Raw genomic sequence first — 13,741 nt, forward strand, 5'->3', positions numbered from 1 at the left:
GGTAAGAAAGGTACGGATATGAAAAAAAATACCATTTTTTCTTGATTTTGATGTTGCCTACAAGGTGTTTGATGAAATACTTGTAAACAGTTTATGCCATTTTACATACAATGAGAAATTGAAAGTGCACAACATATGTTTGTGAAAATGCTGCAGAGGCTTGATTTTGGCTTGAACTCAGCTCAAATTAGCCCGAGTTGCTGACCGAATCGAGCTGAGCTGGCCAGTCAACCTTGAGGACCGAGCCAAACTGAGTTTGAGCTGGGGTCAGCTAGTGGCCGAGCTGAGTTGCCAGCTCGACTCGGTTTTCACCCCTAGTCCCAAATTGCCATCCAAGGGACGTGGATTTCTGGTGACAGTCCATTGCATGAAGTTCTACACTTGGATGCTATCCGGAGCCCACCGTGATATTTGTGAGAAATCCGCCTCATTTATACACTTTGCTAACTCATTCTAGGACATGGGACAAAAACATAGATGGATCTAAAACTCAAGTGTGCCACACGAGTGGGAAAAGTGAGGAAAGAAATGCTTGCCATTGAAATCCTCCTAGGGCCCACCTTGGTGTTTATCTTCCATTTGAACCGTTCCTAAGGTCATTCCCATTTGGATGAGCTGACAACACTAAAAAATTAGTAAGATACAAAACTCCTCTAGCCTCACGAATGTTTCAACGGTGGTCATTCAATTACCACTTTTCCCTCATGTTTGGCCCACTTGAGTTTTGGATCCTCTTTATTTTTGGTCCCCTGTCCTAAAATGAACCGTTAAAATGGACGAACGGGTGGATTTCTCACACACATAACGGTGGGCCATAGCTTCCGAAGCAGGAACTTCTTACGACAGGCTGTGGCAGGAAATCCGCATACCCATCAAGGTTGAAGGAACACGGTAGTAACGTGCGGACGCGGATGAGCTACTGCGCCTCCAGTGACGTCACCAAGTTCAGTGGACCCCACCATAATGCATGTGTTGTATCCAAACCGTTCAACCATTTGGAAAGATCATTTTAGGACATGAGATAAAAAATGAGGTTGATCCAAAGCTCAAGTGGACCCACCATAGAAAACAGTGGGAATTGAATGCCACCATTAAAAACTTCGATCTCGGTGCGATAGAAGTTTTCGAGCTGATATTTGTGTTTTCCCTTCGTCGTGTCTGTGTGAACTTATGAATATGTTGGATCTCAAATAAACATCATGGTGGGCCCTAGGTAGATTTCCACAATACTATCATTACTGTTTTCTATAATGGGTTCACCTGAGTTTTGGATCTAGTTGATCTTTGGACTCATGTCATAAAATCATCTCGCCAAATAGATGGACGGTGTGGATACAATACATACATCACGGAGTACCCACAAAACTTTGTGACACCACTTGAGCAGGATAGCTACTGAAGGTGTCAGTAGATTATGCGTCCGTAACACGTTCAGGTGTACAGGGCATAACAGAGGAATGCAGTGTGCTTACCATACCAACCTTTTTTGCATGCACATGTGCAAGATCTAAGCCACTCATCAGCAAGTCCTGTCGTAAATATTGTTGGAAATTTTGTGATATGTAATTCTGTAATGTAGAAAAATTAGAATGGTAAAATGTAAAAAGAAAATTTTGAAGTGCATGAATAATCACTTGGCTTAAAGTTGATTTGCCCTCTCTTAGACATTGTCCGCAATGCGGTAATCAACCTTTAAAATACCCTTAATTGATGTCAACCTTTAAAATACCCTTAATTGATGTCTCGTCACACTGGTATACTCGATGTATGAAGACCCAAACCACCATCGTATATCTAACCCAAATATTCTTAGAGCTTAAAAATAAATGAATGATCAAAATCAGAACCAAAGATTTCTCGCTTCAAAGGTTGATTCGAATGGATGTCTAAGCCCCACTGCCAACAAACATGGTTGTTGAGTTTTCAGAGAAGATGACTTTTGGATTTTTGGTTCTATTAAGAAATTCAATAAGATGAACATTATAGTCAACTGTTGCAAAAAATGGAACTACAAAAAGTAACGAAATGTTTAGGCTTTTAACAAAGTATACTCGTGCGTGCGCACACCATCCCACACCGCACCACACTAAGACCTGGCGCCCACGCATGTGGTTCATGGCATAGGTTGGGGTCATTGGCTTTAGTAGTTATCTCGCTACTAAAGTGACGTCACTAAGTTCTGTGGGCCCCTCCATAATGTATGTGTTGTATTCACACCATCCATCCATTTGGAAAGATCATTTTAGGGCATGAGCTAAAGAATGAGGTAGATCCAAAGGTCAAGTGGACCCCACTATAGAAAATAGTGGGGATTGAATGCCTACAATTAAAATTTTCTTATAAAAAACTTCCTGGTGCCACGAAAGTTTTCAATCAAGTTGATATTTGTGTTTTCACTTTGTCCATGTCTATGTGAACTTATGAATAGGTTGGATCTCAAATAAATATCATGGTAGTTCCTAGGAAGGTTTCAACAATGGGTGTCATTATATCTACTATTTTTTGTAATGAGGTCCACTAGAGCTTTGGATCTACTTCATTCTTAGACTCATGCTCTAAAATCATCTCACCAAATGGATTGACGGTATGGCCACAGTACATACATCATGAAGGACCCATAGAACTTGGTGACGTCACTTTAGTGGCGAGATAGCTACTAAAGCCAACAACCCCAACCTATCCCAGTAGCTAATCCGTGTTCCTAACATGCAAGTTCAAGAGGTGTACAGGGCATAAAGGAGGAATGGTATGTGCTTACTATACTAACCTTTTTTGCATGCACATTTGCAAGCTCTAAGCCGCTCATCATGCAAGTCATGTCGTAAATATTGTTGGAAATTTTGTGATATGTAATTTTGTAATGTAGAAAAATCGGAATTATAAAATGTAAGAAGAAAAATTTTAAACTAAAAATGGAAGTTTGAGTAAGATGAAGAATTAGAAAGCTTATTGAATCGAGGTGTGAATAATCACTTGGCTTGAAGTTGATTTGCCCTCTTTTGAACGTTGTCGTAGAGCAACAGAAATATGGACAATCAACATCTAAGATACCCTCAATTGATGTCTCTAACACTAGTGCACTCGATGTACGAAGACCTGACCCACCACCATATGTCTAACCTGAATATAGAACCCAAGACGAACCAAAAAGAAAACAATTTTGTAATTGCAAAAAATTGGAGAGCTAAAAAATAAATGAATCATCAAAATCATAATAAGAGAAATCCCTTTTATAGACATCAAATGTTGCTTCGAATGGGTGTCTTAGCTTCCTTGCCAACAAATATGGTTGTTGGATTTTCAAATAATATGGCTTTTGGGTTTTTGGCTCTGTTTAGAAAATTTAAAAAGATGATTGTTCTAGTCAATCATTGCAAAAAATGGAACTATAAAAAGCAAAGTACACTAGTGCACTTTCCACACTACACTGCACCATGGCCCAACGCACATGCTCATGTGGTTCATGACATAGGTTAGGGTTATTGGCACAGCCACCACCACCACCCCCCAATAATAATAATAATAAATAAATAAAAATTCACATGCTCCTTTTCCACTTGCCTATCCGATGTGGGATTAAACCCACACCACTACAAGATAAAAAGGCTCTCTTTCTTTTTAAAATAAATTTAGAGAGAATTTTTTCAAACCATTTAAAAATAATTTTTTATTATTTTGAAACATAAAAATATTATAATCCCCTATATGTTTCAAAATAAGGATTTTCAATTTAGACATGAATAATTGGATATTATATCAATGTCTAATAAACTTGAATTGATACTTAGAATAGACAATGTAGGTTATAAGAGTCGGGTGACAAACAATTTTGAACCAAACCCCTATTAATGTAAAACAGTTATACATGCCACTCACAAAATTATTCCGATAGAGATGGTTCTGTAGTTTTATGCTTTTTGGCCATACACATTTACATATATTTTACTAGCGCTATAGAGAATTCATCTAAATTCTTATAGGAAGGCCTCACCTCCACGCTTGTATAGGTGAATTCTATCAAATATACGTAACGACTAAATATACCACTAATATATGTGGGATATGGATTCATTAAGAGTTTAAGACTTAACCTTACTAATTGTTACCTGCACTGCCTACACCATAGAAGGGGCTTACTAACTTGCAGTGCTTAAACACCTTTTATTGTCTTGTTGTTTACCCATTTAAAACCTATTGCATGGGATCTCCATTTGTATAGGTTAGATTGCCCTGATAGCTCATGGCATTAGACTCAGCCTCATTCCCTTCGATGCATCGATGACAAGTTATTTACTAAGTCATTTAGTTAGAGGATTTGTTAGGTTCTTCTCTGATCTCACAAAATCAACGGCTATTACTGCATCATGTAGTAAATGTCTTCAAATATGCCTACCTTTGTCATTATAGATCTTACTATTGACCATCGTTATATCAGTTTAACAATCACAATGTAAAGACATAGCTCAAACAGGTTTTGGCTACAAAGGAATATCAATCAATAGATTTTTAATCCATTATGCTTCTATTCCTACCTTTTCCAAAACAAAGAACTCGGATGTTATAGTGGACCAAACAGTACAGGTCTGTTTGGTGGATTTTCAGGAGACAACCCCTCCACCCAAAATAAAAACATATCCACTTATGAATTTAATTTTTTTCATTTGAATTTATAATCCGGTTAGCATCGTTATATCCTTTCAATATGCCGGAAAAATTAATATAATGTATACCATATACAACAATACATTTTAGATACTTTTGTACTCTACATAAAGCATTCTAATGATCACGACTAGGGTTATGAGTATATCTACTCAATCTATTTACTGGATATTTTATATCAAGTCTTATGCAATTCATTAAGTACATCAGGATACCAATGATTCTGGAATATTCAAGTTGTGATATACTTTTACCTATGTTTTTGTTTATATGTATGGAATAGTAATAAGGAGTGCTAACAAGTATGCTATCAAAGTGTGTAGTTAGGCTCATTTGTTGGGTGCGGTCCTCTTGTTTTTGGTGTTTCCTTATTTCGTTGCTTGTGAGTTACCAGTGTGCAGTTAGGCTCATTTGTTGGGTGCGGTCCCCTTCCTTTTTGTAGGGTCTCCCCTGTATGGTTGTTAATCCTTTTCATCAAAAAAAGAAAAAAAAGAAAAAAAAAAGAAGAAAGTATGCTATCAAAGTGATTAAATCTTTTTAATACTTTTTCAATGTAATGAGATTGAGACATAATAAAACCATAATCTTTCCTAATCACCTTTATTCTAAGAATCACATTAACCTTACCTAGATATTTCATATCAAAATGTGATGATAAAAATTTCTTAATAGAGTTAATTAACTTGAGACTAGTTCTAAAAATAAGTATATCATCTACATACAAATAAATAACAACTTCATTATCCGTGAATTTACTATATATGCATCTGTCTATATGATTTATTCTATATCTACTGAATTTCAAAGCATTGTCGAACTTTTCATGCCATTGTTTAGGAGCTTGTTTTAAACTATATAAGAATTGATCAACCTACATACTTTGTTTTCTTAACATTTAATTTTGTAACTCTCAGGTTGATCCATGCATATTTCTTCTTCTAATTGGCCCATTTAATTCGGCCCATTTGATATATATATATATATATATATATATATATATATATATATATATATATATATGTATGTATGTATGTATGTATGTATGTATGTATGTATGTATGTATGTATGTATGTATGTATGTATGTATGCCAAGGTGCCATTGGGTTTTAGCTTTTTCATAAAAACTCATTTACAACCTATTGGCTTATTTTTCAAGTTCTATTGAACATAATCGATTATAATTCATCATTATAGCTTCTTTTCAAAATGATGCATCTTGTGAATTAATAGCTTCTGCGTACGTTAAAGGATCAGCCTTAAGGAGAAAGGTATAGAACTTATCTCCTATGTTAGTCTCTTTTCTAACTCCCATACTCTTCATTGGTTCTATTTCTTATACGTTTTCATTTTCTACAATCTTACTAGTTAAAGCAATATCTGAAACATCATATCTTTAAATTTTTTTAGATGCAACTTTTATTGAAAAATCATTCTCAAATATTTATGCATCTCTTGCCTCAATAATAGTGTTAGGGTTTAGGATATTATCCTTAGATTTCAAAACTAAGGATTTGTATGTTGCACTATTTTTTAATGTATCTTATAAACACAGTCTATTATTGTCGGACCTAATTTCATTTTCTTACTTTCTGATAATCTTACTTTTGCTAAGCACCCCCATACTTTAAGATATTAATAGCTAGTATGTTGTTTCTCGCATAGTTCATATGATGTCTTACTTGTAACCTTATATGTTATCTATTTAGAATGTGATAAACAAAAAATGTGGCTTCTCCCTACATGTTTGAGGGTAAACCAAAGTTGTTCAACATTACATTCATTATTTCTTTCAAAGTTATATTTTTCCATTCTATTATCCCGCTTTGTTCAGCGTATAAGGGCAGTGGTTTCATTTATATTAAATCATTCTTTTTATAGAATTCCTTAAACTGTAAGGATTCATATTCATCTCTCATATCTGTTTTAAGCCTTTTGATTTTCTTATTTAACTAGTTTTTAACTTCTGTCTTATACTTGATAAAGAACTCTATATCTTCATCTTTACTTCTTAATAGGTATATCCTAATATACTTAGAGAATTTTTCCATAAAGGTTATATAATATATATTTTTTTTCATTTTTAGACATATGTTTCTTAAAATCACTCAATTTGCTATGATTCAATTTTAGAATTTCAGATTCTTTAAAAACTGATTTAAAATGTTTCTTATAAAATTTAGATTCTACATACACTTCACATTTGTTTTGTTCTTGATTAAAAATTCAGGTATAAGAGCTAGTTATCTTATTCTTTTTAAAACATTTACATTTACATGTCTTAATATATTGTGCCATAAATTAAATTACTCTATTAAATAAGTAGAACTGAAATTCATCTTATTAATATCAATAGATGATACACTCAAAAAACAATTCAGAACTAACACATAATGTTAGTTTGATTGTGGGACGCAACTTTAAAGAAAAAACTTAAATAAATTAAAAAAAAAGAATCATTTTGTGGGCTTGTGATTGTCCAATTAAAAAGAATAGACCAAATCAACTAAGGATTGAGCTGAATTCCAATTTTTGGTGGGGTTCACATCCCTTTCTCAAAAAAATTTCTAGCTACTTCCGAGATGAGCCCGCCATACAAGTGAAAGCTGTGGCACGGGAACATTTTTGTCTTCAAGAAAATGAAAAAGTGATTTTAAAGTTACAGAACTTTAAATTTAGTCTATACAAGGTCCTGCTATAACCATGTCACAATGCAGGGTCATCTATACCAATAATTGGACCTAATCCGTTTTGGAGGTTGATATCATGGTACACAAAGGTTCTGTGCACACCAGTGCACAGGTGATCTTTACTCTCTTCAAATATATCATTTTTTTCTCTTATGCGTGCTATCTGGATATATGTATTTTTATTTATGATTTTTTTTTTTTGTTTTTATTTTTCCTTTGAAGGGAGTGGAAGGATGCTTTAATTGACAGAAGAGAGTGAGCACACAAAGAAATTGTATAAGAGTATGCAGTTTTCGGTGCGTGCTCACTTTACTTCTGTCAGTCACCGGTGCTTGAATCTAACTGGTCTACGAGTTATCGTGGAGGCGTTTAGCACTTTCCCGATATATATATATATATATATATATATATATATATATATATATATATATATATCTTCTCTCTTTCCAATATTAAATTTAGAAACAAAAGATAAATGATGCATCACGAATAACGATGATACGTGAATGTACTGGTAACCTAATTCCCCTTTCCCACGCGTGATTTTTTGGGTTTCTTGAGAAATGTACTGGGTTTTTTTTCTTTTGATATTTTGAACTTAATTGTAATATTTTAATGGAGAGAGAGCGACAGAGGGGAAAGCGTGACTTTTGATTCCGTTGGGGAAACACAATGGGGACGAGGGTAGGACACTGATCTTTGTGAGGGTTTTAACGGAAAACCGTATTAGTTCATTGTTTGGAGACTCCCGGGCCTTTGGTATTTATTTTTCCTTTTATGTTTTACTTGTCAATTGCAAAATGGAGTTTTAGTGATTGCAGTTGCATGCGTGTATTCTAATACTGCTTATTCTTCTTCTTCTTCTTTTCTTCTTTTATTTATTTATTTATTTATTTTTATTATTATTATTATTATTATTTGTTTTTGTTGGTCTCTTGGGCCTTTGTTTTGGTATCAAGAGCATGAATTTGAGTGGTCTTTGGAGGAGGAGAAGCAGACTCTCTCGAAGAAACTTGCAATGTTTCAGGACCCTCTTTTGTTATTCTTTTTTCCTTCTTTGACTTCATCTTTTGGGTTTTGTTTTGACTTGGTTTGAGTGGTTTAGGAGTATGGTAAGATCGTTTTAGGAAATGGTAGTGATCAATATAAAGAGATCTTTTCCTTCTTAGAGAAACTCCCATTATTCTTTTCACTGCAGTTTCTCTTTTGGCAACGTGGAGATGGGTTTGAATGGTAGGAGTAGACACTTCTACAAAAAGGAAGGGCTTCTTTCTTAAAAAAAAAAAAAGAAGAAGAAGAAGTCATTTTGTTCCTTACATCTGCAAAATGGGTTGGGATACAAATGGAGAATTTTCTATTTAATAAACTTCTTTTGTTCTAAAGAAGTCATTTTTTTTCCTCTTTTGGGTTTCGGTTTAGCACCCAAAACACGGTTTTGCCTGGTTTTGCAGGAACATGGCCTTTTAGGAGATGGGTTGTGGTGAAATTTGTGGTTTCTACTTTTCCATCGGGAAAGTTCCATTTAAAGCCCCTTTGCTTTTGTTTTGTTTTTGTTTTTTCAGTAACATGAAGAATGGAATTACAATATAATTAGGTATTTGGGAAGTTATGGAGTTCATATATTTTTCTCAACCATTCAAAGATCTTTACTACCCATATATAATTTCTTCTACCTCATTGCTTAGGTTGTTCCCTTGGTAATTTTCGTGAATATGTGAATACTGTTTTATTTATTTATTTATTTATTTAATTAGTTTCTTATCATTGTTGAATGCTTTATTGGTATCTTTTGTGCATTCATTCATTGAATGGGATGTTATTGATTCATGTTATATGCTCTTTTATGGTGATTCCAATGCATTAGGACTTCTATCATTATTTGCAAGTTATTCTCTCTGATCTTGTTCACTTAGTGTCTCCATTAAGGTGCTATACCAATTGGCTTTTTGTGTTGTGTTGTTTTCTTGATCAGTGTTCTTTACAAGATCATCTCATTAATGAAACTCTTCTAGTTGCTGGCTATGTCTTAAAGTGCAGTGCATATTTTGTTCTAAAGGGTTATGCATCTATACTATAGCTGCATTGCTTTCATGTATGACGGGTACAGGTTTTGCTACAAGGAAGTGAAAATATGAGGAGAAAAATTAAAGGGCACTCCCAAGTTAGAGCTTAGAGAAGCAATATTTAAGCAAAATGCTTTCTGCAATTTATACTTGAAAGTTCTCAATTTACCAGAGACAATTCCATGCCTATGTTTGAGGTTCTATGGTTAGTGATCCTTCTTTGTTAGATGGCACCTTTTTGAAGAGGTAAGCGTACTTGGTTTGTATCTAGATTGCTTTCGTTTGGTAGTGTGGAGGGCTCTACCTCAGTTACTAAGGCTTACTTCTCATTCTTTTTGCATATATTTATCACAAAGTAGACAGTCAAGTGTTATCTTCAACCCAATGTAACTATTTGCTTTTAGTAATCCGCTGTGTGTCAAGGAGCATAGAATGTTTCCTTCAAAGATCCTCTATTTACTTTGATCCTTGTTGATAGATGCACCCTTTGTTTTTTGTTTTGTTTTGTTTTTTTTTTTTTTTTTCATATAAGGTACAACTGGGTACTATTGTATTGAAAGGAAGTTCTAAGAAATCTGTGTATCTATCAATAACAGTGAATATGGATATGAGTTCCCTATCACTGTGTTTGGATATATCGATGAGAATTTCCTTTGGCAAGCAGAAAAGAAAGGACTTTCGTAAAAGATGATTGAAAAGGCCAAGTAAAAATGTACAAGGTTCACAAACAGGAATCAAGTGGATAAAAAATCCAATCCAATGGAAGGTGGATACTTCACATTTTCTAAGGACTACACACGACAGAATTACATCTTCCAATATAAAGCTTGGTTTAAAAAAATAAACAAAATTACTTTTTCCAAGGAGGACCACTAATCACAAACCAAAGACTACGTGGCGTTTCCTTTGTAGTCAAAAAAGAAAAATGACGTGCTTATTTTTCGGATAAATCTATTAATTGGAAAACTTGAGAAGGTTGCAAATCATACATAATAGAAGCTGAATCTTATTCATAGTCCTTGATTTGATTGCAACTTGTTTCTTCAATAGTCAAGTGAAACTGTACATTGTTGTTAGGAATATTTACTCGAGGATGGCAGCCCCAATAAAATTTAAATCTCTCTCTCTCTCTCTCTCTCTCTCTCTCTCTCTCTGTGTGTGTGTGTGTGTGTGTGTGTGTGTGTGTGTGTGTGTGCGCGCGCGCGCGCGCCTATGAAGTACCCAAATCAGATACTTGGATAAGGTGAGGGTAAAGGATCCACCTTTCCCATGGATGGGAATCCATATCTATCAATAATTTGGAACTCCTAGTGAATCATTACAATTGGGAAACAAATTGAACTTGTGATATTATTTGGGAAGTAGTTTAACATGATTGTGATTTTTGTGAACAGTGATGAATTGGAATTATGGTTGTTTTGAGCATCTGCCAACGATGATCAGTGCCATACTCGCTGCTCATACCCATGCTTGGGTAACATAGATACACTGTACTGAAATCATAACTTTATTCTAATAGGTAAGCTCGAAATGCATTCCTATATCGAGCCACAGCTTCTTATTTTGTTCTCCTACTACATGAATGAACTTAGGACCATTGTAAAATGTACTATCTTCCCTGGCATTAGTACATGGCTACATTTCCATGAATCAATTACTTTTTTTTTTAGTGAATCACATTTATTGCAGATAATTCTCATCATACGTTAGGGTTATAAAGATGCTAATAGTGATCCCCAAACATTATAAAGATGCCAACAGTAATCCCCAAACATGGAAGATTTAATTTCAGGAAATCATTCTTGTGCTCATCCAATCATCTCATTCAAAACCCAAAGAAATGCATGCATCTATAACTCAACCATTAGTCCTTTTGATACAAAAGGAAAGAGAAACAGCAAGCTACTCTTAACCCTAACTCAAAAAAGTTCAGTATCATATCAGAAATGGCTCCCGGAACATTGAGGGAAAGACTCCCGACGTATGGGTTCACCAGTGAAGGGATCAAACTTGTAAGGCTCAGCAGTAAAAGGATCAAACTTCACATGTGGGCACTCTAGGGGACAGTCAGTAGCAGGGCGGCCATGGCCGGACTCAGATCCCATGCTTCCATGACCCAAGGGTTCATCATGAATCAATTACTGCAGGATCAGAGCCCTCATGAGTAGGGGCAATATTTCGATCAGCCTCATCTGTCATGAGGGCAATGGCCCAGCCGATGGCTTGGCCCGTCCTGCCAGTGAGCGTCAATCGTCTTTTGTCTACCGTCATGCGCAATCTCTCGATTCACATAAGGGGTCTAATCTTTCTAGAAAAAGTGGGCCTCGGGTCGATCCGATTGGCTCACGCGGTTCCTTAATGTGGTCGCCCCTTCTTTTTTCCTTTTCTTTTTTCCTTTATAGCTTATGATAAGCGGGCCTTCTTTTGTTGATTGTCGCCCCGCCCGAATTAGATTAGGTTATAATTTTCTCTTTGTTTCTATGAAGCTAGAGGGCCCTATGAGCTGGGCTTTGCCATTTGAGGAAAAAAAAAAAAACTTCATGATCTGTTGACACCTTCCGAATCTTACATTTCCTAAATATTCTGGGTGTGGAAGTACCTTGTTTTGCTCCATTTTTCCACATTTGATCGCCTGTTCCTAGCTCATGCCACCTACTATTTGAGATGCTACACTATGGATGCTTCTTCTTTTTTTTTTTTAATTTTTTTTTAAACTCATCTAACAACCAATTTTACGTATGTTTTGACAGTTTAATTTCAACTTTTTTATTTTTATTTTTCTCAACCATGCCAGAGATGCTAAACAATTCATCCAAAATCATCGAAATAACTAATCATCTCCTTAATGAATGTGTTCATATATCCACATACTGCTATGTTTGAAAGCCAACTCTTGTGATGCTTGGACTCTTTCAAGTCATCTATTTTTTTTTAAGAACATTTCTTAGATATTCAAGCTTCCATAAATTCTTTAATTCAACTCATCATCCAAAAATCAGTTGAATTTCTATAAACCTCAATTGCTTTTGGGAAGGAGGAGATAAAATGTCATTAGAGTGGGATTCCTATTTGCTTATGTGGACATCTACAACTGATCTTTTATTTGAAAAGTATATGCATTATATGAAAGTGGTAGTATGTAATGATCAGACTATAAGTTTCAATGGTATAATTGGTTTTTTTCTGCTTGTAGGAATGTGGCCCACAATAAATTATCCACAACGTTAGTGGCCCCATCGTGTAGCTGATCCCTATTACTTGACATGAAGCTTAGATGATGTTGTTGTTGATGGTCCAATGTTGATGGCCCAAGCATCGAAAATTCAAAAAATCTGAATATGTTAGACATTTGGTCATTAATTTCCCTTCTTTGGATTGAATGCTGACTGTTGATATGTATTTTTGATTAACTAATGATTTCCTAGCCACTAAATAAAGAGGTAGAATTTTCCATCATGGAGAATTTTGCTGCATCAAAATATAGATTTATATAGGCAGAGCATTGTATAATACATCTATCTAAAATGTTTTTTTTTTTTTTTTTGTAACAATTGCATCATTATTATGTATGCTTGATATCTACATGCATGTAGAGTAGAAGTTTTATTTATTTTTTGAACAAGGAAGCTTATAACCCTCTTAGGGGTGCTATTGATTTTAATTATTATAATCCCTAATCTCCTAACAACAACAATCATAGCCATGCAATGAAAATTCATGAGACTAACAACAATAAAATGGGGTTGATCTCTCTCTCTCTCTCATCTAATCTGATCTAACCTACCTATTGCCTGATCAGCACACGACATTGAAGTACTCTCTTTCCATTCATTTCTCAGCACACCTAGAGTTCACAAAAAGAATTGAGTCAAACTCAGGCAGGCCTAAAGCACTCCTTGCTGCAAGTGACACGCAACTTCGCCTAATCATGATTTCCCCTCAGCATATGAGATGGTAAAATACCCAGTTGTCGTACACTCCAGTGATGGCATGATGGGAGTGAGATACATGTTATCACGGGTCAAAAATATGCTTTTGGGAGCATTTATGGGTTTGCACTAGACTCCTGCTCATTGCTTCCTCATTGCTTCCGTACATTGTACTCTCTATCCTCCTATGGTATTCTTATGAAAGAGTGCTATGGTGGTTGGGTGGGTGAGCTCCTTATGGAACTCAATGGCATTTACCTCCCTTTAATTGAAGAGGACAAGGCATTCTATTGTCTTTGTTCTTGCAATCCCTTTTATGTGAATGTTGTAGTTCTTTGGCAAGTTATGTATTGAAGCATTTTGTTGGACCTCAACAACTAAGGGAATGCTTGTAACAAC

The 13,741-nt window shown here is 35.1% G+C and overlaps 1 long non-coding RNA gene across 1 annotated transcript; it reads left to right on the top strand.

Moving 5' to 3' along the window:
- Window positions 1–7,777: 7,777 nt before the first annotated feature.
- LOC131256978 (uncharacterized) lies at window positions 7,778–12,942 on the top strand. The gene is made up of 3 exons (XR_009177032.1): window positions 7,778–8,109; window positions 10,808–10,932; window positions 12,607–12,942. It is a non-coding gene; the product is annotated as an uncharacterized LOC131256978 (long non-coding RNA).
- Window positions 12,943–13,741: the final 799 nt, after the last annotated feature.

The sequence above is a fragment of the Magnolia sinica genome, chromosome 9 (genome assembly GCF_029962835.1).
Source record: "Magnolia sinica isolate HGM2019 chromosome 9, MsV1, whole genome shotgun sequence".
NCBI classification, from domain to species: domain Eukaryota; kingdom Viridiplantae; phylum Streptophyta; class Magnoliopsida; order Magnoliales; family Magnoliaceae; genus Magnolia; species Magnolia sinica.